Source organism: Mauremys mutica, chromosome 5 (genome assembly GCF_020497125.1).
Source record: "Mauremys mutica isolate MM-2020 ecotype Southern chromosome 5, ASM2049712v1, whole genome shotgun sequence".
NCBI classification, from domain to species: Eukaryota; Metazoa; Chordata; order Testudines; family Geoemydidae; genus Mauremys; species Mauremys mutica.
The window spans coordinates 53807150-53829537 of record NC_059076.1 but is presented as its reverse complement, the minus strand read 5'-3'; the positions used below and the strand labels follow the sequence as shown (position 1 = coordinate 53829537).

Sequence of the window (22388 nt, the reverse complement as noted above, 5' to 3'; positions counted from 1 at the left end):
ATTCACCCACGAAAGCTCATGCTGCAAAACGTCTGTTAGTCTATAAGGTGCCACAGGATTCTTTGTTGCTTATACTCAATATTCCTAATTATAGATACAGAAATGATGCATGCATACAAATTAGATAATCATATTCAGTAAATAATAACCTTTCCAATGATCTCTCACATGACCTATCTTGCATAAAACAATCTTAGTTATTCCATATTCATATCATAACAATATTTCTATGAAGAATATGGAGTGTGACATCACAGTTAAGCATACACAAGAAATGCCAAATAACATTACAAGTTATAATACCTAAAGGTAGTGGTATATGAACTCTATGAAAGGTAATTGCTCTAGAGGAGGTAGTATTTAAAATATGTTTGGACAGAGAATTTGGATTTATAGTTTGTCTGTCTAACCCAGTGGTTCCCAAACTTGTTCTGCCGCATGTGCAGAGAAAGCCCCTGTCAGGCCAGGATGGTTTGTTTACCTGCCTCATCCGCAGGTTCGGCCGATCCCGGTTCCCAGTGTCCGCGGTTTGCTGCTCCAGGCCAATGGGAGCTGCTGGAAGCGGCAGCCAGTACGTCCCTTGGCCTGCACTGCTTCCAGCAGCTCCCATGGGCCTGGAGCAGTGAACCACAGCCACTGGGACCTGGGATTGTCCGAACCTGTGAATGTGGCAGGTAAATAAACTGGCCCGCCAGGTTTTCCCTGCACAAGCAGTGGAACAAGTTTGAGAACCACTGGTCTGACCCAATGTTTTGAAGTTGGACTTACGCAATTACTTTTTTTCTGTGGCAGTCCACTTATTAATAATATCTTTTTTATAATCAATCTGTGCAATAAAGAATATTCCAATTTTTAGCTTTTTCAACACCTTCTCTTCTATCTATACTAACTTAAGTGTACTGTGCAATAGTTTAAAAATACCAGTAGAAAGGAACCCTTATGATCTGTTAAAATAGTCATACCTGTGTTCTACTTCTAATAAATAAGTAAAACAAACAATTTGCACAGTTTGTCCCATTGCATCCACTTCTTTATTCATAACCTAGTGTGGACTCTTCCTATAAAGAAGCTTAATGTACAGTTGCATGCTGGCATGATGATAGGGTTGAGGCAAGCAAAGATTTGTGAGATTCCAGTATAGGATAACATCAGTTTTGGTTCACCCGAGAGTTATTCACATGCTTATTATCTGTAAGTTATAAGGAAGAAGAGTATCATTAAATAAAATACTCACTGTCCACTATTTATTAAGTTACCTCAGAACAGCAATAATTATAGTGACTTAGAAAGAAACTGCTACTGGATATTACATATTTCAGATTCTGTCAACCACAGATATACTCCTGCTTTGACCCGTGTAATCTGTTTCTTAAAAAACCACAAAACAAACAAACAAAAAAAACCCAAACCTAAAGAACACTGGAAGGGAAGAAGAAGAAATATACTGTAGGTTTTGCTTCCACCCATCCCCTTTTCAGTATAAAATTGATGATGCACTGAAATGTCAAAGCACCGTCCCAAATTGTGCACTGTCATTCTTTATTCTACAGATTAAATAGTATATTACAAATTCATATTATAAACTGTCATTTCCTTTAATATATTTTAATGTAAATTACTTGAATATTTTTTCTAAAGTTTCCTGTAGTTGGAAGACTGCCGTAGTAAGATAATCATGGATTCTTTTCTAATTTTAATGTGCTGAATGATGGTGTGTTTACCACCATATGGAAGAAAAAATTACATATGTGGCAAGACATTCACTCTCAATAAAGCTGTCAGCCTTCCTTTCAAAGGTCACATCACTGCTGTGAAATACCAGACAGAGGCGGAAGCTGTTACACGCATCAGTCATCTCATCAAAATAATTATGCAAATTGCAATATGTCCACTGTACTATATTTATTATGTTATTATTATTACATGTTTTTAAAGCACTCACACTATAGTTGCTGGGTATTATTTTCCTAAAGTTTAGTGTACAGGACTGCAGAAAACGTACTCCCACACTCTGCTATCTCAGAACCTCTTACCAGAACAGAGCAATTCTACATGGTAGTGTGGTGACCACACAGCTGTCAGGAAAATGTGTCCATTAAGAGATTAATCCTGTACCATGCTCTGACTATAGCAAGACTGGCACTCAGCTTGTTCTAAGACTTGATGGAAATGTTTTGTCCCTTGACCTTCTGAGGTATATCCTGGGCTAAATCAGCCCAAGTGCCACTATTGACTGAAGTTGACTCACCAGGATGCAGAGAGAAGTGGTCTCTGTCATGGTGTCTGAAGTTGCTCTCAACTGAGAGTGCCAATTTCAGGTCAGACTGTCGGAAAACAGGGCAGATGTCCCAAACTGGTGGCATATTCTATAATTAGATTTCACCAAGCCAGTAACATATGTGAACTCCTGGTCTTACCATGAAGTCACAAACAGTTCCCTTAAGCTCTCCAGCCTACTTGCCACTTAGACAAACTGGATTTTGTGATACTGTCCGCTGTACCAAATACTACATCACATGACATTACTCCTAACCCCAAAGGGTTGGTCATTTACCCCTGGTCAATTAATACTTCTGATCTCTCACCAAAGACAATGCTGGCAGCCAATTTCTCTAGTAATTAACTAAAGGTTTATTAGTTAAGAAAAAGTAATGAGAGTCATTGAGGGGGTAAAGCAGGTAAAATGCATTAACAGATTAGTCAAATTTTGTAAGTCCAAAATATTAACAGAGTTGTAGAAATCTGCTAAATTTCCAAAAACGTTCCTCAGGGATACCCAGTAATTTTGGGGATCTCGGTCCACTTGTTCAGTATTCCACCTTGGTAGAATCCAAAACAGTTCAGAGCTACAGGATCGATCCCTAGATCCATTCTTATATCTTTCCATGGAAGGCAATTTGGCAAGTGTTTTCATTCACAGCATGGGCTCTTCCTTTGTTGCTTAAATGTAAACAGAGTCTGTGAATTTCCATTGTTGAACACAATGACCCATGCTTTGAAGTTAACAATCTTTTACATTTCCAAGGCTCCAATCTCCTATGATGGGTAAATGTAATGTAAACATAATGTAATAGCCAGAAGAAATCCTTCATTAGTTTTCATGAAGTTTACACATTTAGTACATTCAAATCTTAACACTAACACACACTTTAATTTTTGGTTATCTAATTACCAGGTATACATAATGGAATGTGATAGTAAACAACAGGTTATAGGTAAGTGGAGACAATAACACTGACATTTTTTGATATTCACCCACAATTGTGAATTAGTCTATGGTTTTGATCTCAGCTGGCCTTTCAGTGTCACAGTCTCATACAGTCAGTATCCACTACCATATATATAATATAGGTAATTGGGTGTCATTACTATATATTTGAGTTATGAGCTTTTCTCTTTCATCTCAGATCCAGCTATTTACAGTATTCAAATACAAATATTGGGCCAAGGTAATCCTGCAGATACAGGTGATGCAAACTGCACCCAAAACACAAGCTTTTCAGTCACCAGCTCTTGCAATTACAACCATCTAGTAAAGTATAAGAATTGCTTTTGCATCAAATACAGACATCCATAAGTTCCCGCTATTGCTGGTATCCTTTACTGGCAAACACAGAATGTTATCCCATCCTCGTAGTAAATTTCTTCATTTAAATATGTATTCATCTGAGTCTCACCAATATAAACAATGGACACTGTGGAATGCAAAGGCACTTATTTCCTGGATGAATTGTAGTATGGACTATGTAACTGGCAAATACGTTTGAGGGGGAAGGAAGGGAAATGTCCCTGTGTACACACTACATCTTTTTAGTGTTTTTAATATTGTTACATCTAGAAACTTGTAATATATGACAAAGGACATTCAAAGTTGGTTTATGTTTAATTAAGGTAACATTCTATTACTTTAAATTGACAGTTGCAAAAGTAAAAGCTCATATAAAAATTCTTCTCCAAGGAAACTATTTGTCAGTTGAGTAAAATTATCATACTGTTTGTCTTTGTGTCCGTGAATCAGAAACATGATGCTTAAGCATCCGTGTTTGATGGTGAACCTGAGAAAGTTTGGAGGCTCTGAAAGCTTCAAAAAACAAGGCCAACAAATGTAAGAGTCTACATATGTTTGAATAAGGAAGAAAGGATTTATTTCATGTTATAAATGAGCTGGGGAAGGGGGTATTAACTTGGAGAAATGGAATGAAAATAAGTAGATGAAAATTTAGAGTGCACATCAGGGAAACTTCCCTAAAGTGAAATTATTGAACTGTGCAATAATCACTCTGTTCAGCAATCAGCCTAGTTATGTTAGAGAGGTTCAAAATAATGAAAGGTACAGCAAAGGTAAATCAGGTGCTCATGTTTACCTTTTCTCATAATGCAGAAACAAAGGAACATCCAATGACATTGAAAGTCAACAATGTCAAAAATTAATAAAAGAAAGTACTTATTTAACCTGTAGAGCTCACTGCCATAAGAAATCACTGAAATTGAGAGTTTAGTAGGATTTTTAAAAAGGATTAAAATGTATCTTGGTAAGGAGAACATTATATAGCTTTTTTAATATTTAGAGAATATAAACCCTTATGTTTCAGGGAATAAACCAACCATTAACAAACAGATTTTGAATGATTTTTTTTATGAGCAGTTGATTCCATAGAAAGTGCACATCAGGGAAACTTCCCTAAAGTACTTTTTCTGAAGTATCTGGTATAGGCCACTGTCAGACCAGAGAGTTCGGACAGGTTTGATCTAGCATAGCAATGTTCCTATTACTGAATTGCCCAGGGAGGGAAAAATAACCTCTATCAAGCATAACCCCTTTCACAGTTAACTTCTTCATAATCTCAACCCTAAATACCCTCCTTCTGATCACTTCCACATATAGTCCCCTCAATCCCTCTCCTCCTTCCTTGCTTCCCATTAGAGTCCCCACAGTCCTCTCCTTTTTCAGTTCCCATTGCTCACATTCTCTTTTCTTTCTCTTCTCTGATCCTTCACCCAAGAGCAGGACAGAGCATGCCCACCTCCTATTTGTCCCAGTAAATAATTTTATTTGCATTTATTTATTTTATTAACTGGGGAAAAGAGTGAATGGACAAGATTCACTTTGTATCTCCAGTGGGCTTCTATCCATATTCAAAGAGTTTTCATGTGTGCATTAACTTCTTATGCACTGTTGTTGATAGCTATTTTCAGTGGGTGAACTTCAGACAAAGCAACAGTCATGTTTGGTTGGTTAGTTAAGGGTCTTGGGGTAAGGGTCTTGTGACTGCTTTATATCACTGATCCCTTCAAATAACCTTTGGAGCTTCTTTCTTAGTCTTACTTCAGAATCGTGAGCCATTCCCTTGAAACATGACTAACAGAAGCCTCACAGTGAGTGATGATATATTTAATGGTGCAGCATCAAGAATGCGTAAAGGGGTTATTTTCTTTTTGCCTCCTTCTCTTTCTTTCTACTGACAGCTTCATAATAGAAAAATTCCCCTCATGAAACTTTACCTGTTTTAACTTTCTAATTCTTCAGTGTTCGTTTCTCAGAATGTTTTGCTCTACAGACCAAAAAAAAAATGCACTTGTAGTTCACTGTGCACCAGACAGAGGATCCCCTGAAGACAGAACATCCCCTGAACTGACCTTCTTTTGGAAGGATTCATAAAGCTTCTTTTAAGACTGTTCATGCTATTAGAGTGTGTGTCGGGGACAAAGGGGATCAGGGAAGGGAACTACAGAGTCCCCTGGAGTTTCTGGCAACAGCAACTATAACAGGAGTACTTTGGGGAAGGAAATGGGGAGGAGATTCTGGGGAGGCTGAAAAGGGATAAAGATTAAATAAAATAAGTGAACTGACCTTCAGAAACTTTTGAAACTCACCTATCATGAATAATTATAAAGTGCATGGAATAATGCCACAAACCTGAATATGATCAAATACTTACAAGTGCTGATGCCAATAGCGTCATAGTTTGAACTTTTTATCTTGCTGTCTTGACTAAATGTTAAAAATTGTAGAGTATGCTCATGGGTATCAATTATTAGTGTATACAAATTTGTTCAATATTTTACTGTAATAATAAGTTCAAACTTTCTTTAATTTAGAAGAGCTATAAATGACAAGTTTAATTATTAAGATATTTAAAATTGGTATACTGTTTTCCCCCTTCTTCAGAAAGTGCCTGATATTACTGAGCTCAGTAAAGCTATAATGTGATGTATGCCTTTTGACAACATTATGCCAATATTCATCTTAATATTTATTAAAATAATAAGCAAGAAGCTTTTGAAATGTGTTCTAGATTTTTTTCCTCTGAGACAGTGAAGGACGCTACACTGAGGCAAAACGAGTGAAAATCTTGTTCTGATTGAATACTTCAAGAAATCTCAGGTTTCAACAATGTTATATAGCAATGTTGAAGTAGCTGAAATTCCATTGTAACAACATATCAAAATATTTTACAGTAACTTTTTAGGTAACAAAAACAGGACTTTTTTCTTTAAATGCTTTTACTTTGAATTATTTATTTCATTTTATTATTGATAGCTTTATTACTAACCTTATTTCCTTTTCTAAGGTCTCTCTATTTTAGTGGTGCTCAATGAATATGAATTCTTCCTGCGCTATCAAATGATTAATAGGATATAAATGCAATGATCAGGTAAGCAACAAATGATTCTGGTTTTAAAAAAAAATCATATGGAACAAAGTTCATGTTACCCCTTGATCTCTAGGAATCTCTAGTTTACAGCCTATCAAATGCTAACCTTAGTATACAAAGCATGCTCTCTTTTTTATTAACAATGTTTATATTTCAATAGTGCCCAATTGCTCCAGACATGATCAAGACCCAATTATGCTAGGCACTGTACAAAGACAACTGAAAAAACAGAGCTCAAATGCATTTATTAAGTAAAGAAAATGTTATATACTGCACCAGGAATAAGAGTAACTCCTTCTCCACTTTGCTTCCTCTATGAGTTATGGTTGGTATTGCATATTATATTAGATCACATTATCTCTGGTTTAGTTTTCTTTATTTTTGTTCCTTTGTATATGTTTGTGTGTGCAGACAGTTGTCATTTGCATCTTTCACACTCAAGTTGTTTCGCCGTCTCCTGGAATTTCTCATGAAAAATTATAAACCTTGGCTGGTGCACAATGTGTTACAAGGTTTGTTATGATTTATGCATTTTTAATGTTCTGACAATTTAATAACTATATGCCACTTCTCTTCCACTACATAATACTGAACAATAACTACAGTTGAAGGTTTGCATTTTCTGCATGTTATTAAAAAGAAAGGTATGTCTCAAGGCAGTTTGTAATAATTCTGCAGTCAAAGGCTGAAATCAGAGGGGACAAAATTGATCTGATGCTGTTTCAACTCCCATAAAATGCTAAAAGTATTAACTTTAGTTCATTGTAAGGTAGACATAATTTGAGATTAAGCAGTACAGTCTATGTAATCAAGGTTTTCTTTTTAAACTACTGTAGTCGTGCTATTGAAAAGATGGAGTCATGAACAGGCTTAATAGAGAAATACACAATTATGTTTGTTTTTCTGTTGTTTAGGAATCATATACAGTATCCATTACAATAGAAGCATAACTGCCTCACTGAGGTTAACTTTGCCCACATATATATCGGAACAAGTTAGTTCTTTTTCTGCTTAGTTGCAATGTGAATTACTCATGTATATTTGAGCCATTTATATCAATATGCAACACAAATAAAGCACAGCAGTCCTTGAAAGTGTTCTGGGATCATAATTATGTAAAAGATGAAGGGGGAAATAAAAGACAATACAAACATATAGTAAAAATTACATTTTTGCTATATCCAAATGTTAGAGGAATACTCTGTCCATGATCCAACAAAACATGTGGAACAAGATTTTCAAAAGTGCACAATTCTCATTTAGAGACTTAAGGTGGTTCCATAAAAAAATCAACTCATTGGGTGGTAAGATTTTTGAAAATCTGGTCATGAGTGTCACAATGAGAGATGATAGGTGCAGAACCCTATAAATACCTGGCCCTTGTAGGTATGAGCACTTTTGAATATCTGGCTCAAAATTCTTCTGAAAATCTGACTTATAAGCAACTGCATAATATCTAATGGGACTTACTCACAAGCTTTAAGTGAATTGTGTGATTAAGTGCTTTGTCAGACTAAGGCCAGAATTCTCAGCTCCTTGTAGGATCATGCCATTAATCAGCAAGTGTTCCATTATTTTTTATAAGGCTAATGCAATAGACCAAATTACATTGTACTCCAGATAACAGATATTCTGTCCTCTTTTTCTCTCTTTTAAAGTGGTCAGCAAAATCCAGCAGTATGCCAGCCACTCACTTAGGTCCTACTGTGACAACTGGACCATTCCAGAAAGATGGTACACTATAACACCTCCGATATCTTCTTACTGCAAAAGTAAATTTATAATACCCTAGCTCTTGTCATTTCATATGGGTTCACATATTTCATAGAGTTTAAGGCCAGAAGCCCCATTACATTACTTAGTTTGATCTATATAGCACAGGCCATTCACTTTCACACAGTGACCTCTTTATTGATCCCAGTAACATTACCTCTACCTTCACAGTCCACTAGATCAAGCCTATTTTTTTTTCAAAGTGGATGTCTTAAGTTAGACTCCTAAATCCATAGTTAGGTGCATATAAGCAGCCTGACTTTGGGAAGTGTTAAATACTCAACAGCACCCACTGGAGGGTCAGGAAAATCTACCCTCTACAAGTTGATAGGTTCAGGAGAGATTATTATTAATAAATTGCTACATTAAATTACTGAAATAAAGAATAAATATCTGGCTGATTTAGCACTTATGGATTTCAGTGGGAGTATGACTTTTGAGTGGTGATTTTTTTTTCCTTTGTATTTTTCATTATTTCATTTTTTCACACTTTTTTACTTTGTTCTACCCATGGCCTCCTGGGAGAGAGAGACAGTTCACAGGTTTGTATTTCTAAAAACATTATATATACAATGAGTTGTGCTGAGGGGAGAAAGCGTTGTGTTTTTGTTTGGTAAATTTTAAATTTTGGACATACTCTGGTCCAAGTCATGTGACACTACTCCATGAGAAACACTTTTTATTGCGGTGTTTGTGTATGCGGGCGTATATGCGGGGATATGGCTGGTTATTTTCTTGGGATCCAACTAGTTCATTTGGGATTATTTGCCTAAAAAATAAAAAAGGCCCTGGATGGTGGTAAAAATACCTTCTTGAAATACTTTTAGTGTTGGTTTCTGTGTTTTTCATTATTTTAGAAATAAAAATATTATCAAAGCTCATGGAATGTTAAAAAAAAAAGTAGTCTATGACAACTACTTTGTATTTGTATTTAATTCCAGTAATTTTGCAATGTAATCCAAGGAATTTGTGAATTTGGGACAGATAATATGTTGCTGATTTTTAAAATTGTACTCTGTTATAGGCAGATTTAAAAAAAAACAACAAAAAAAAACTATATGTTTCCACTTTGTTTTCTTTGTCTCTCGCTTTGATCTGTTTCTCTGATGCAAACTGATCTAGGTAGTATAGTAGTATTCTTTTTCAGTGGCTTGATTCATCAGCATTTTAATTTATGTTTGTGGAGCATTTGTCATTAATGTGAACAGTACTGAATAGACTAGATTCTGCCTGATTGTCCTCTATAGCCATAATCCTGCATAATAGCTTGCATTTGTTCCCAATCTCCAAAATGTTAATCCTCCCCCTCCAAAAAATCAGTATAAATTAGACCCCTTATGATTTTAGTCTAAATCCATTTTATTAGAAACCACTCACTTTCCCCTCCCCCACTTTGTTTTTGTTTTGCTACCAAAAACATGAGGAAGAATGAAATACAAATAATAACTCCTCCCCTCTGTAATATATTGTTTATAATTGAAAGCTCTAGTTTTGCTATAGCAATGCTATGGAGTGCAGGTAAATGCAAATACAAAATAATAATTCCACCCAGAATATTTGAAAAGGATTCTTTGTTGTAGGCTCTAAAATAATAAATAAATAAATAAATGGGTTTATTCATTCAATCCCTTCTCATTAAAATGAGTGATGCCTGGAAAATAACCAGTTAGACCACCCTATATTTGTAACAAGTGAATGCTGCCATTCTACAACACTGAATTATTTTAACAAGCTGCTACATTATAGTCAAGGAAAGCAAAGAATTCCATCAGGCATTTGTCTTTCTCAGTTAAAGATGTATGAATGCCATTATTTCACATTCCTCAGACTCAGATTATTATAGGGCTCAGATTATTATAGGACAAGTGGGGAAAAGCATAAGGTTGAATTTTATATGGAAAAAAAACTTTCTCTATATACAAGATCTAAACAAGTCTGTTACAATTAAAATGCAAAAATCCTACAAACAAACAATGAATAGTTATGTCTGCAACTGAATGGTAAAATAATCATTTTGAAAAGATAAGTAATATTCTTATGTTCTGGTGACTAGACACTTATAGATGGTCTGCTGGCACTGACTTCTAGGAAAAGGCAGGTATAAAAAAAGCATTAAATTACTGTAATTTCATAACACATGGCTTTAGGTTCTGGTTCTTTAAATTGAAATTTGGAAGGCATTTAAAGATTAGAGCATTGAGATTTTATGTTTCTGCTGAGGTCAAAAGAATTTATATGTATGATAAACTGAAAACTTTGCTGAAATATAGTCAAAATATAAACTAATATTCAAAAAGAGTTACATTAATTTTTTTAATCATTTAATTAGAGTGGAATTTGCATTAATTAAAAAGGACTATTTGGGCACTATTTCACAGAAAATGTTCTGGTCTAAAGACATTGTTCCTATGAAATGATCATTTTCCATGGGCCTTCTAACACTCCCATTAACGTTAATGGAAAAGCCACATTAACGCCCATGGTACAGGATTAGACCCTAAATTAAAAATGAAAAAGTTGCCTTTTTCTTTCCTGCATTTATATAGATAATGACCGTTTTAGTACTAGTGCACGTAATGCCAATCCTTTTCTCATTTACTATCACCTACAGAGCGACTTCTCTGAAAGACACACAGACTCTAACCCATACCCTTCAAACACTCTCCTAACTCACAAAATACAGTATAAGGGAAAAAAATGTCCAAATTAACACTCTAGGTTATGTCTTCCATTTTGTCTTATCTCTTATCAGATTCTTAGCTCTTTTCCTTCTAGAGCAAAGAACACACCATCAATACTTAACTAAGCAAAATAAATAATATTTATAAGAGAAAAAACTATCAAAAGATGACAAGAGTGAATAATTTCTTACAGTGCAGATTAGGCAGAGTCAATCTCTTTGACAGTAGAGCCAGTTCTTTAAAATGGGAAATGTGGGATTTTCTCTGCTTGAGTTATATCCAGTATCACTCACTGAAATTCTGTAGATGCTGGGTGAACTTCAGGCTTCCATACTCAAATTAAAGGCGTACCTCTCCTAGCTCGTAAAATCTCGTGGAGAGACAGGGAATCTTCCGGTGCATCCCCATTATAGCAGGGCAAGATGCCACTTTCAGTTAAGGAAGTGATTGTTCAACAGGCAGGGGGACTTGAGCAATACCTTGACTGATCTCTGATTTCATTAACACCGGTCAATCAGATATTATGATTTAGAACATGGACTGGCTTTATGAGTCAGTAACCTGTGGGTGACGGAGAAAAAAAATTGTCTTTTTTTGTTGTTGTTAAATTAATGTGGCCAGTGCTTTGCCAAACATGGAATGAAGACAGTCCTGGCCCCCAAGAGGTTACAATCAGGTTTCCTGAGAATTGTTAGCTGGCCTGGATAACGTTGATCATACTGCTGTCATGGCTCTTCCTCGCTAGGATTGAGAGAATTATGATTGCGGGGTGAATCCAAAGGGTAGTGGTGAGGGCCTTGCCATGCAGGATACCACAGGGCTCTCCTGTGTCTCCTCTACTGTTCAACAGGTATGCAAAGTTGATGGGGAAGTAGTGAAGTGATATGTCCTGCGATATCACCAATATATGGATAATGCTCATCTATATCACTATTACATTAGAACCATTAGATGGCTGAACAGCTTACCTGAGTCTAGAAATGGGGGTAAAATCCAGTCAGTAAAACACCCAGTAGGTAGACAGACTACTTCTGCGTCTCCACTTCTTTGCACTTAGTCATCATTTCTGAGAGAAGGCTGAACTGTTTTTACAAAATTAAAACAAAAACATGAAAACCTCACCATCCTGAATCAGACACCTGACTTGGAAAATTTCAAAGCAAAAATATAAGGAACTGAAAACTGGATCTTATAATGTAAAGAGTTGGACAGCCTTAACTGTAGGCATTGTTATGTGTGCTGCCTGTATGTGCTTGGGCACCCAGTTACCAATTTTCTATAGCTTAAATAAAGTTCCGTAGTTGCCTACTTCTTTGGTTCATATCTTTCAAAAGTGCTTTAACTGTTGTTAATTGATTAGCTGTTTGAGATACAACACAAAGAGGAGCACCTGACATAGCAAATAGGAAAGTCCTGCTTTGAGCAGGGGGTTGGACTAGATGACCTCCTGAGGTCCCTTCCAACCCTGATATTCTATGATTCTATGAAAGGCAATTTTCTGGAAACAAGAATAAGCAGAGCTGGCTATATGCTAATTACTGGTTAAACTTGATGTAACATCAAGTTAAGATCTATTTGATTTCTAGGAATCTTTATTTGGAGGAATATTTCAAGATGAGTATTAATTAGAAATGTAATAGACATACTCATTTTCTTCAATACGTAGAGCTCTATTTCTATCCTCAGTTGTGATAGTCTCTTTACAAGACAATAACTCTTCAAGTGCATTGGTTCAACAATGTACAAATCTAAAGACTTCAGTAGATTTTAATGTTTTGTATATATTGTTTTTGCAAATGTCATTTTTGTCTGAAATGTGTATCCTGACAACTAATTTGAACACACTGAAATCTTTTACTGTTAGCTGTAATAGTTTGTGTTATAAATTGTACACCTCTTTGTTCATCCTAACAACTCAAATTCTTGTAATTTGTTCCCTGACTTTTGAAAAATCTATTTCACTCAGACTTTGTACTCTTCCAGTAATTCTTAGATGCTAATTCCTTCTTCCTTAGGGAAAAATAATTGAACTCATCAATGTTTAAATTTAAATATGAACACAATTAACACTTAAAATTTTTGATCTATGTGGGCACATTTAACATGACAATTTATAGTTCACCTAGCAATGTCTAGAACAAACAACTATTTATAACAGAGACAATCTGCTTAATATGCACAATATTTCTCAGGAGAAACCTGCTTGGAAACCTTGCTAATAAAATGCAGTGATGTAAGTCTTTCCTACAAATAGAATTACCTTATTTTTCTAAAACCCAACTTGCGTAACCTTTGCAATTAATAGAAATCAAGATTTTGGGAAGCCTTGATATTTAAGTGTTTTTTTTCTTTAGACATTTTATTGATCTTTGAAGAAAACACATAAAGATATGCTCAGATTGTAAAGCATATACTCTTGTATATAATATAAGAGACCAATTTTAGAAACACTGACATGAATAACTCTACACTGAATTCAATAGAAAGAAAAAATACTCATGTCTGTGCAAGACTGGTCCCTAGTACTGCAGTTGATGAAAGTGTGAACACTAAAAAGTGAGCAGCAAATAGCTGCAGTGCACAGCAGTGCGCAGCATTTAGAGAGTAAAACCTAACCGCACAGTCAATTTGCATGAATTTTTTTTGAAACATTCTGTAATTATGAATGCAGAACCAGGCAATAATTGGGTAGACAAATAAACAAAGTAAACCAGTATCAAGATTTGGCTAAGAGTAGACAAGATTTGTCTACACAGCAAAGAAAAACTCATGGCTTGCCTGTGCTAGCTGACCTGGTCTGGGGCTGCGGGCTCGTGGGGCTGTTTCATTGCTGTGTAGACTTCTGGTTTCGGGGACCCTGTGTGATGGGAGGGTGCCAGAGGCCAAGCTCCAGACTGAGCTTGGAAGTCTACACAATAATGAAACAGCCCCACGAGCCCAAGCCTGCTGGCACAGGCCAGCTTGCAGGTTTTTCTTTGCTGTGAAAACTTCCAGGTTCAGTCTGGAGCCCGGGCTCTGGCATCCTCCCACTTCACAGGGTTCCTGAGCCCAGAGAGATAAAGAAGTTGAGGTAATAATATCTTACTGGACCAACTTCTGTTAATGAAAATTACAAGCTTTAGAGCTACACGAAGCTCTTTTCTGTTACCCGTTAGTCTTAGCTTCACATGATGGTCCAGTTTTCGTCAGTCCCTTGTATCTTTATACTTTCAGACTGTGGAAGCGAGGACTAGAACTGTTTAATGAAGTTCTACTCTGGAAAAAATACTCTGTGAAAAGTGTATCATGAAGTTCCATGTTTACTGTTTCTCAATGACTCCCAAATCTGCTTTGACAATGAAAACTTTGTTCTAACTGTCAATCCTGTAAACTCATCTGGGATCTGAAAGTGTTTTGTTTCTGGATCAAGTATTCTCAACAGAAATAAAGACTGTGCAGTCACAACTAAGTTGAACAATTCTGTTGGTGGTGTGAAAACCAGAACAGATTCCAGCTCACCCATCAATGGGTACATTTGCTCTGCTCTTCTGACAGAAATAGTAAGAAATAACACCATGTTTAATGTTGTCCTTCTCTCTCAGACGAGTACTCTGCCATATGTTTGTCTTCGGTCACAGCTCTGGTTGCTGCTGTCACTGCTGCTTTTCAGGTGGGCCAAGTGGAAGGAGCTTTCCCAACCCTGTGCTCTGTTGCAGGCCCCAGTGTTGTGAGTACTGGGAGAGAGAGCTCGAGAGCTCTGAGTCATCACTCAGGGACTTCATTGAGCTAGGAAGGAGTGGGTCCCCAGCTCATCACTCTGCCAGGCCAAAGTGTACCATCTTCCTAGCCTGCTGGTGTAGCTCTTTAATTAAGGCTATTCATGACCTCCCAGCCAGGGCTCTGGGCTCAGATGTGCTCCTGCATCCTGTAAAGAGAACACAGCAAGGTCAACATTATCATTCTCCTTCCTGAGTGAGGATTACGTAGGTGTGGTAGATGAGCCACTCATTTAAGTCAATGGGATCAGTTGTGGAATCAGGTGCTACGCAACCTGAGGAGTATCAGAGTTTGTCCCACTCTGACTTTATGCTGTCTTTCTAATCTGCCTTTCTTCCCCTTTCATTTTGAAGTTTCATACCTAGTGCTTTTCAAATGGCATAAGAATAGCCATACTAGGTCAGACCAATGGTCCATCTAGCCCAGTATTCTTTGTTCTGACAATGGCCAGTGCCAGAGGCTTCAGAGGGAATGAGCAGAACAGGGCAGAATGAGAAATATAAGAGAGAGAACCTACTTATACCCATCATTTCAAATAATGGCATTCCCCCATTACCTGTGAGAATGAAATTCATCCCTATTGAAGGGGCTGGCACAAGACATACACAACACTTTAGTCACCTGTTGAGAGTTTTAAATAGGTTTAAGTAGCGTACAACTCTCTACATGTAGGTGAATTTCACCCCAATTTCTTATTTTACAGTCCCACTCTGACTTCCATTTGTAATCCTATTCACAGATATATTTCATATATTTTTGTAAGATTTATGTTTGTCTGTTCTTATTAAAAAATTAGCCCACTAAGTTGTGATGAGTTGATTTTAGGATTTGATATATGATGCACTAATGAAAGGACCCTTTCCCCCTTTTTTTTATTTAAAGCTTGTATTGATATCTAATTTACATTACTATGATAGATATTTTTTTCTAAATTGTATTCTTATATGATTTGGCACAATAAACAGAAAAAAATATTTGCTAATGCCTCCTGACCAGTTTACTAGTACTTCTTTGTACAAATCCCACTTGGCTGATTTACCCTGGGACCATACCACCGAGCTCAATGTCCAGTATAGTGGTCTTTCTGATATATGTGAGTCTAGGGGCTGAGCAGTAGGGAACTCAGAGGACTGATCACTGACAAACATCCTGTTATAATATTAGGCTTACATGACCTTCACATGGATGGCATTGATGTAAATTTAAAAGTTATGAGTTTGAAAAAGGAAAGGTTTTCAAAAGTTAACAGACTTTGAAACAATAGACCAAACCCTTCTTCCTGTAACTCCATTAATATGAAAGAAATTTCAGTGGAAGGATATGAAAGTATGTAGAAGAGAAAAGTCTGTTGCAAACATGAATGAAGTTTGGATTCAAACATGGATCTGAAATTTGCAGCGTGGAGTCCATATAAAGCAATGCAACTGTCTAAGCATGGTGAATATAAATATTGACAGTAATGACCTTACTATAAGAGTACAGAAAATAAATTTTGAGTAAAAATACTGAAAAAATCTACATCATCCTAATACGAAGCTTTCTATTTCTCTACAAGTAGATTATGATATTAAAATACAAAAGCATAGACAATATCATTAGTACAGTTTAAAAGCAGTTTTCCAGTCTGTATGTAATACATCTTCTCTTCTAGAATTCAGTGGAGGACAAATGTATGTGATGACACAGAAAGGAATAATAGCCTAGTTTAAGAATTTTGTGATAATCATTGCAAGTTTGCAAATTTTTATATTAACACGGTTTGGACATTCTTGGAATAGCAGTATATTGTGTTTTGAATGTAGCTTTGAATGTAGCTTTAATACAGAATTGTATTAAAGTTAATTTTGTCAGATTAATGTTATATAGTAGGAGTAAGACTCTGTAGACTTGCATTGACGCTTCATTTCATCATGACATTGTAATGTGTGGTCTCAACAGACTTTCATTGACACATGATGAGATTGTTATGACATTTGCAAGCCCCTTAAAGCAGTGGTGGGCAACCTGTGGCCTATCAGAGTATTGCGCTGGCGGGCCACAAGACAGTTTATTGAAAACTGAGCATCCACAGGTACCGCAAGCAGCTCCCAGTGGCCGCAGTTCACTGGCGCTGGCCAATGGGAGCTACGGGAAGCGGTGGCCAACACTTGCCCATGTGACTCCAAACTCCATCTTATTACCTGTAATTTTCCACAAATTAGAACAATGAGTTTCCCTCCACAGGGCAGAAGCTATGAAAGGCCCTGGAGACATCTCCATTTTGCCTCTTTCCTGCTCTGATCTCTGGATTATGGATTTATACAAGTGGGAGCATTCTAACCAAGGGACTGAGGATCTTCCAATCATTTGAGAGCAACCAGAGACTGAACCAGTGATGGCATAAACTTCTTCAAGCCTGATCCAAGAACTCTTTGCAACACTAAAGCTTACCACCTCTACTATGATACTGGCCTCAAAACTGTATTCATCGCTGTATGTATAGTGATCTTTGAAACAATACTCTCTCTCTCTTTTCTTTGTAAATAAATGTTAGTTTAGTTAATAAAAATGGCAGTAAGCATGTATTTAAGTAAGATCTGAAATATTCATTAACCTGTGAGGTAATGTGTCCAGTACTGGTAGAACCATTTTATATGATGAACAAGATTTCCAGTAATCCTCATCATATTTGAATGGTTGGAAGTGCCAGGCTGGGTTGCTTTAAGGGAACTATGTTTTGGCTTCTGGGCAACCAGTAAGGTATTAGAGAAGCTGTTTTGTTGCTAGCTTGGTGGATCTAAATATTAGAATAACTACCAGTTTGGGGGTTTGTCTGCCCCATTCTTTGCAGTTTGCCCAGATTTGAGCAATCTCAGTGTGGCCACAGGGATATATTTTGGACTTGTCAAAGGGACAATGAAGATTGGAGTGAATTCAGTTCTGTTATGTTCTGGAAAGACTTCTTGGAGAAACCCAGCACAAATCACTGCAACTGGAACTGGTCAGGAATTTTTAACAAAGCATTTTTTATCAGAAAAATCTGATTTGCTTAAATCAAAACTTTTCTTGACTCATTTTTTTAAAAGTTTTTAAAAAGTTTTAAAATTATTTTCAAAATAAATCTTCTTGTCTGGTTCAAAAATACTTTGTTTAGAGTTTAAGATAATTAAATCAAATCAAAACAAAAATGTTTAATTTCAGTTGACCCAAACTGAATTCTTTTTTTGTAAAATGTCTGAGATTAAAACTTTTTATTCTGATTTCAGATGGGAATTTGTTTTGAAATCTCATATTATCACTTCTTGTTCAGTTGTACCGGGTGTACCTTTGGTTCACCAATTGACTCTGAGTGAGACAACACATTCCACATTACCATGGAGCTCAAGTCATAAACTAAAGTTTCTCTTAACTGGAGGAATCCAGGGAGAAGGCAGAGTCAGTACTTACACTTGCATATCCTGTGGCTGGATTTCACTCTTTGCAGCTGACCTTGCAGACCCAAGTATGCACCACCGAATTCAATCAATTCCACTGTATTTCATATTACTAGCCTAGTTCTTTGTTAAAATCCAAACTCGAGCACAAATAATTATAATTAATAATGACTTGAAATTTATATAAACCTTGACATATGGAGATATAACAGTGAAATCTGATATTTTAAGTGCTGTTTTTACATATGTAATGAAAAGTGGTAATTTCCACTAGAGCAATTTTATTTTTCCACCTTCATGTCCTAATTAATATAATTAAAACTTACTAATACCAAACAAAATAAAAAATATTTTCTTTTTGATGAACACGACCTGTTAGTAGATACACTATGTTCTCCACAGCAGAATAGACCATCATTTTAAGTGGATTTCTGAAAAGATTCTGCTGACACCTTGGAAGTTTTCTCTGATGGCCTTGCAGCCAATTCTGATCCATCCCTATTTTCAATCTTTAAGACAAGTTATGAAAACAAAAAAAAGCAATAATGGGAAAGGGGGCGTGCGCAGGTGTCGATAGGGTGGGTAATTTAAGAGTAGTATTTGGTTTCCATCTTCCATGACTATCCTTAGCATCTTGGATGCCTTAGCTGGAGCAGGGGGAACAAAGGTGCTCATGTTTTACTTCCCTCCCTTTTGACGCAATCAATAGTTTGGTTTGGAGCATTGCCACGTCCTTCCATTCTCTCCATTAAAAAAAAAATCTGTCTGAGTCAAGTCCATTTTGAAACTGGTGTAAGTGTGTTGTCCATGGGAGCAAATTCCTCCAGCCAATGGTCATCGACCCTCAGGACTGGGGAGACTCATGGCTTGACTTATGTATATTTTGTGAATGGAGATCATAGAAAGTCATTGCTGCTACCCTCACATTTTAACTGCAACTCATTTTTGAGGTCTTCCCCTTTGTAAACGTTATCCTAATATTTAGACAACATTCTAAAAAAAATGCTGTGCACAAGGCAGGCCAGATCTACCCTTAGATGCCAACTCCTAAAAGGCATTTGGCTGCCTGCAGAACTCTGCGAATAGAGAGCCAAGATGTATATAATTCCTTTTTGATAGCCACTGAAGTAAAGAAAGAAAAAAAAGTGTAGCAATTGTTGCTGACACTTTCAGTTCTAATCTATGAATTACTGCAGATCCTTGCCTTGCGCTGTACCCTGATTTTGTTTTGTTTGCTTTTCTTCCAGGTTCAATATTGTAAAACCACAGACCAAATGTTCCTACAGTTCTGGATAACTGGGTTTTAAAATCTTCAGCTGATAGCACCAAATAAGCACCATGCTTATGTGAATTAGAAAGGTGCTATTTCATTGAAACCCAGATGAGATGATTTGCCTCTGGAATCCAGAGTGAACTGTGCTGCTGGAGCATGAATACCTTTTGAGATAAAACTAGACAACCACTTAAAACGTCGCTTCCTTACTGGTGCCTGCAGTTTTAAACATTTTAATTTAAGCTTTTCTTTTGTTCCAGATAAAAAAAGAAGCTTTGTCCATCTGTTCAAATTAAATGTTAGTACATTTTAAGGTATATGTTTTGACAGTTAAGCTGTGGTGTAGACATTATTTTAAAAATAATTTAATTGGATCCACAGCTGATGTAAATTGGGATAGCTCCACTGAAATTAATGGAACTACACCGGTTTGCTGCAGCAGATCTAGCCCCTCGAACATCTAGCCCAATTCCATTCTCATAAAATACGCTTGTGCCCAAGTCCCAATTCCAAAGTGACTTAGGCACTTAGAAGCCTAAGTCTCGTTGAAAGTCAATAGGGCTTTGAGCCTTATGTTACTTAGGCACTTTTGAAAATGTTACCCAAATTCAGATGGAAACATATATTGGTTGAACAATCATATTTTGAACAGACTCCCATGAAGCACTGAGGTCATCTTTCCATTCACTCATATGTGAATAGGGGTCTTCTTCAAAGATGTGTATACCCTAATGGAAGTAGTAAGTTATAGGAATAGTGAATTTGTAATATTTTTAATAACTTCTACACACTGAGTTTTCTCCCCCAATTAACTTTTCACTGCCTGATTCACAGATCTGCTGAGCAGTTTCTCAGTCCAAAGGTAGGTTAATTGGAATTTAGTTTAGTTTATGCCTGAAATTCTTTAATAACCTAGCCAGGTCAGTTGGTAGTGTTCTTCTAATTGCATATTCAGTCCTCCAAAATGCTGAAGCTTTGTATTGCAGCTAAGCTCATTAAAGGGGCTACCAAATTGGTTGGTTGTTACTAATTAATAAAATCATTTCATAAAATCAGTTCATTATCTATTCATTAGCAAAAAGCTTAGTTTGATTGTACACACTATATAAGCAGAATTAAATGATACAGAGAGATTTTGAGATGTTCTGCATATCAACAAGATAAAAATAGAATACGACTTAAAGGATTATAAAAAAAAATGGTGGGGGCTTTTGGTCCAATTTTCCTACAATGCAAGTGAAGTTGACACCCAAATTACAGAATTGCCTTCATTTGCACTGCATACATGTTTCTTTTGCACTTTCAATACTCTGGAATGGCTATGACCCCATTCCTATCAGCAGTGGACAAAAGAATTTTTGTATTAACTAGTATCAGAGGGGTAGCCATGTTAGTCTGGATCTGTAAACGCAGCAAAGAATCCGGTGGCTCCTTGTAGACTAACAGACGTATTGGAGCATGAGCTTTCGTGGGTGAATACCAGCTCATGCTCCAATATGTCTGTTAGTCTATAAGGTGCCACAGGACTCTTTGCTGTATTACCGGTAACTAGTATCTCAAAGCAGCAAAGGCCATAGCAACAATGTATCTATGAACTCCTAGTGGCAGTATTTTCAGTGAGAGTGGAGGAACAAATGCTAAAGGCATCTCATGAACTGTTTATTTCCCACTTTCCCAGTGTTTCCAGAGGAAGGTGTCCTAGATGTTTGTTTAAAGTAGGAGCTTTAATGTGGATGTTAATACTTACGTGACTGGTATTAGAATATGTGCTCCATATACAGAATATCTACAGAGTCCTACTGGATCCATAGTATATGCTTTATTTGCTATTATTTATTACAAAAACTTTACTTATCTGATAATGGGTTTAAAGAAAGTGTATCAGATGTATAACAGCTGTACGGGGCTCAGTCTTGCATTTCCTATGCATGAAAAGTCACATTGGCTTCAATGCCTGAAAAATGGCCTACAGGATTAGATCCTGTCATCTCTAAATTGAACTTCTTTGCTGGAAGGGAAATGGTAACACAATGCATATATTCAGCAAAACATGGGGAAGTAACTTTAATTTAATAGGTCAATTGTTTTCCTATTAATTAAATGGGTATTGATTGTTAAAAGAACAATTATTGAAGTTTAACAAGTATGAAAGAGATTAATCTAGATGCAGTCCAATTAGTTCAAAATTGCATGAGCAATACAAATGCATAATTAGACTGTTTAGAATGTACTACACTTGTAAGGGAGATTAAGATTTATTCATGAAAAAATGCTCTAGTCAGGCAAGTACATTTCATAGACTTTATATGAGAAAGCCTAGGAGGTGATTGTTCTAGTAAATTACTACTTTTTTCCTATCATCCCTGTCGTCCCTTGTGCCATACAGTCACAGTGATGTACACAAATAAAACAAGAGGTAGAAAATAAGAGTATGGGACAGTAAGATTTGTGGATTTTGCCCACATGCACATGCAACTCCCATTTGACTTTAGCTATGCACAGAAGGACAGAATTTGTCCAAAGGTTCAGAATTTTTTGACAAGGTTTTTTTGTTGGAAAATGCAGATTTGTAAAATTTAAACTATTTGTGACAATGAAACTTTGATCAGGAAGTTTTTTTGAGGTCTGGAATGGAATTTAGAGAGGGAGTTCCCTGAATAGCTGGTGGTTAGATTACTCACCTGGGATATGGGAGACACAGCAGGGACTTGAACCTAGTCTCCCATATCCCATGTGAGTAACTTGACCACCAGGCTGTTGGCTATTCCAGGGTGCATGTCCCTCCTCTCTTACTTTGTTTGTTTGTTTTTTAAAAAAATCTGTTCCATCCTTATGT

At 36.4% G+C, this 22388-nt stretch overlaps 2 long non-coding RNA genes across 2 annotated transcripts in view; one reads left to right on the top strand and one right to left on the bottom strand.

Annotated features, from left to right (window-relative positions):
- Positions 1 to 6576: 6576 nt before the first annotated feature.
- LOC123371567 lies at positions 6577 to 17324 on the top strand. Its single transcript, XR_006579845.1, has 3 exons — positions 6577 to 6656; positions 7068 to 7168; positions 17090 to 17324. It is a non-coding gene; the product is annotated as an uncharacterized LOC123371567 (long non-coding RNA).
- The window catches only part of LOC123371566, a 26243-nt gene continuing 17979 nt past the window's right edge, over positions 14125 to 22388 (bottom strand). The window contains exon 4 of the long non-coding RNA XR_006579844.1: positions 14125 to 15014. This is a non-coding gene — a long non-coding RNA (uncharacterized LOC123371566). The remainder of the gene's footprint in view (positions 15015 to 22388) is intronic.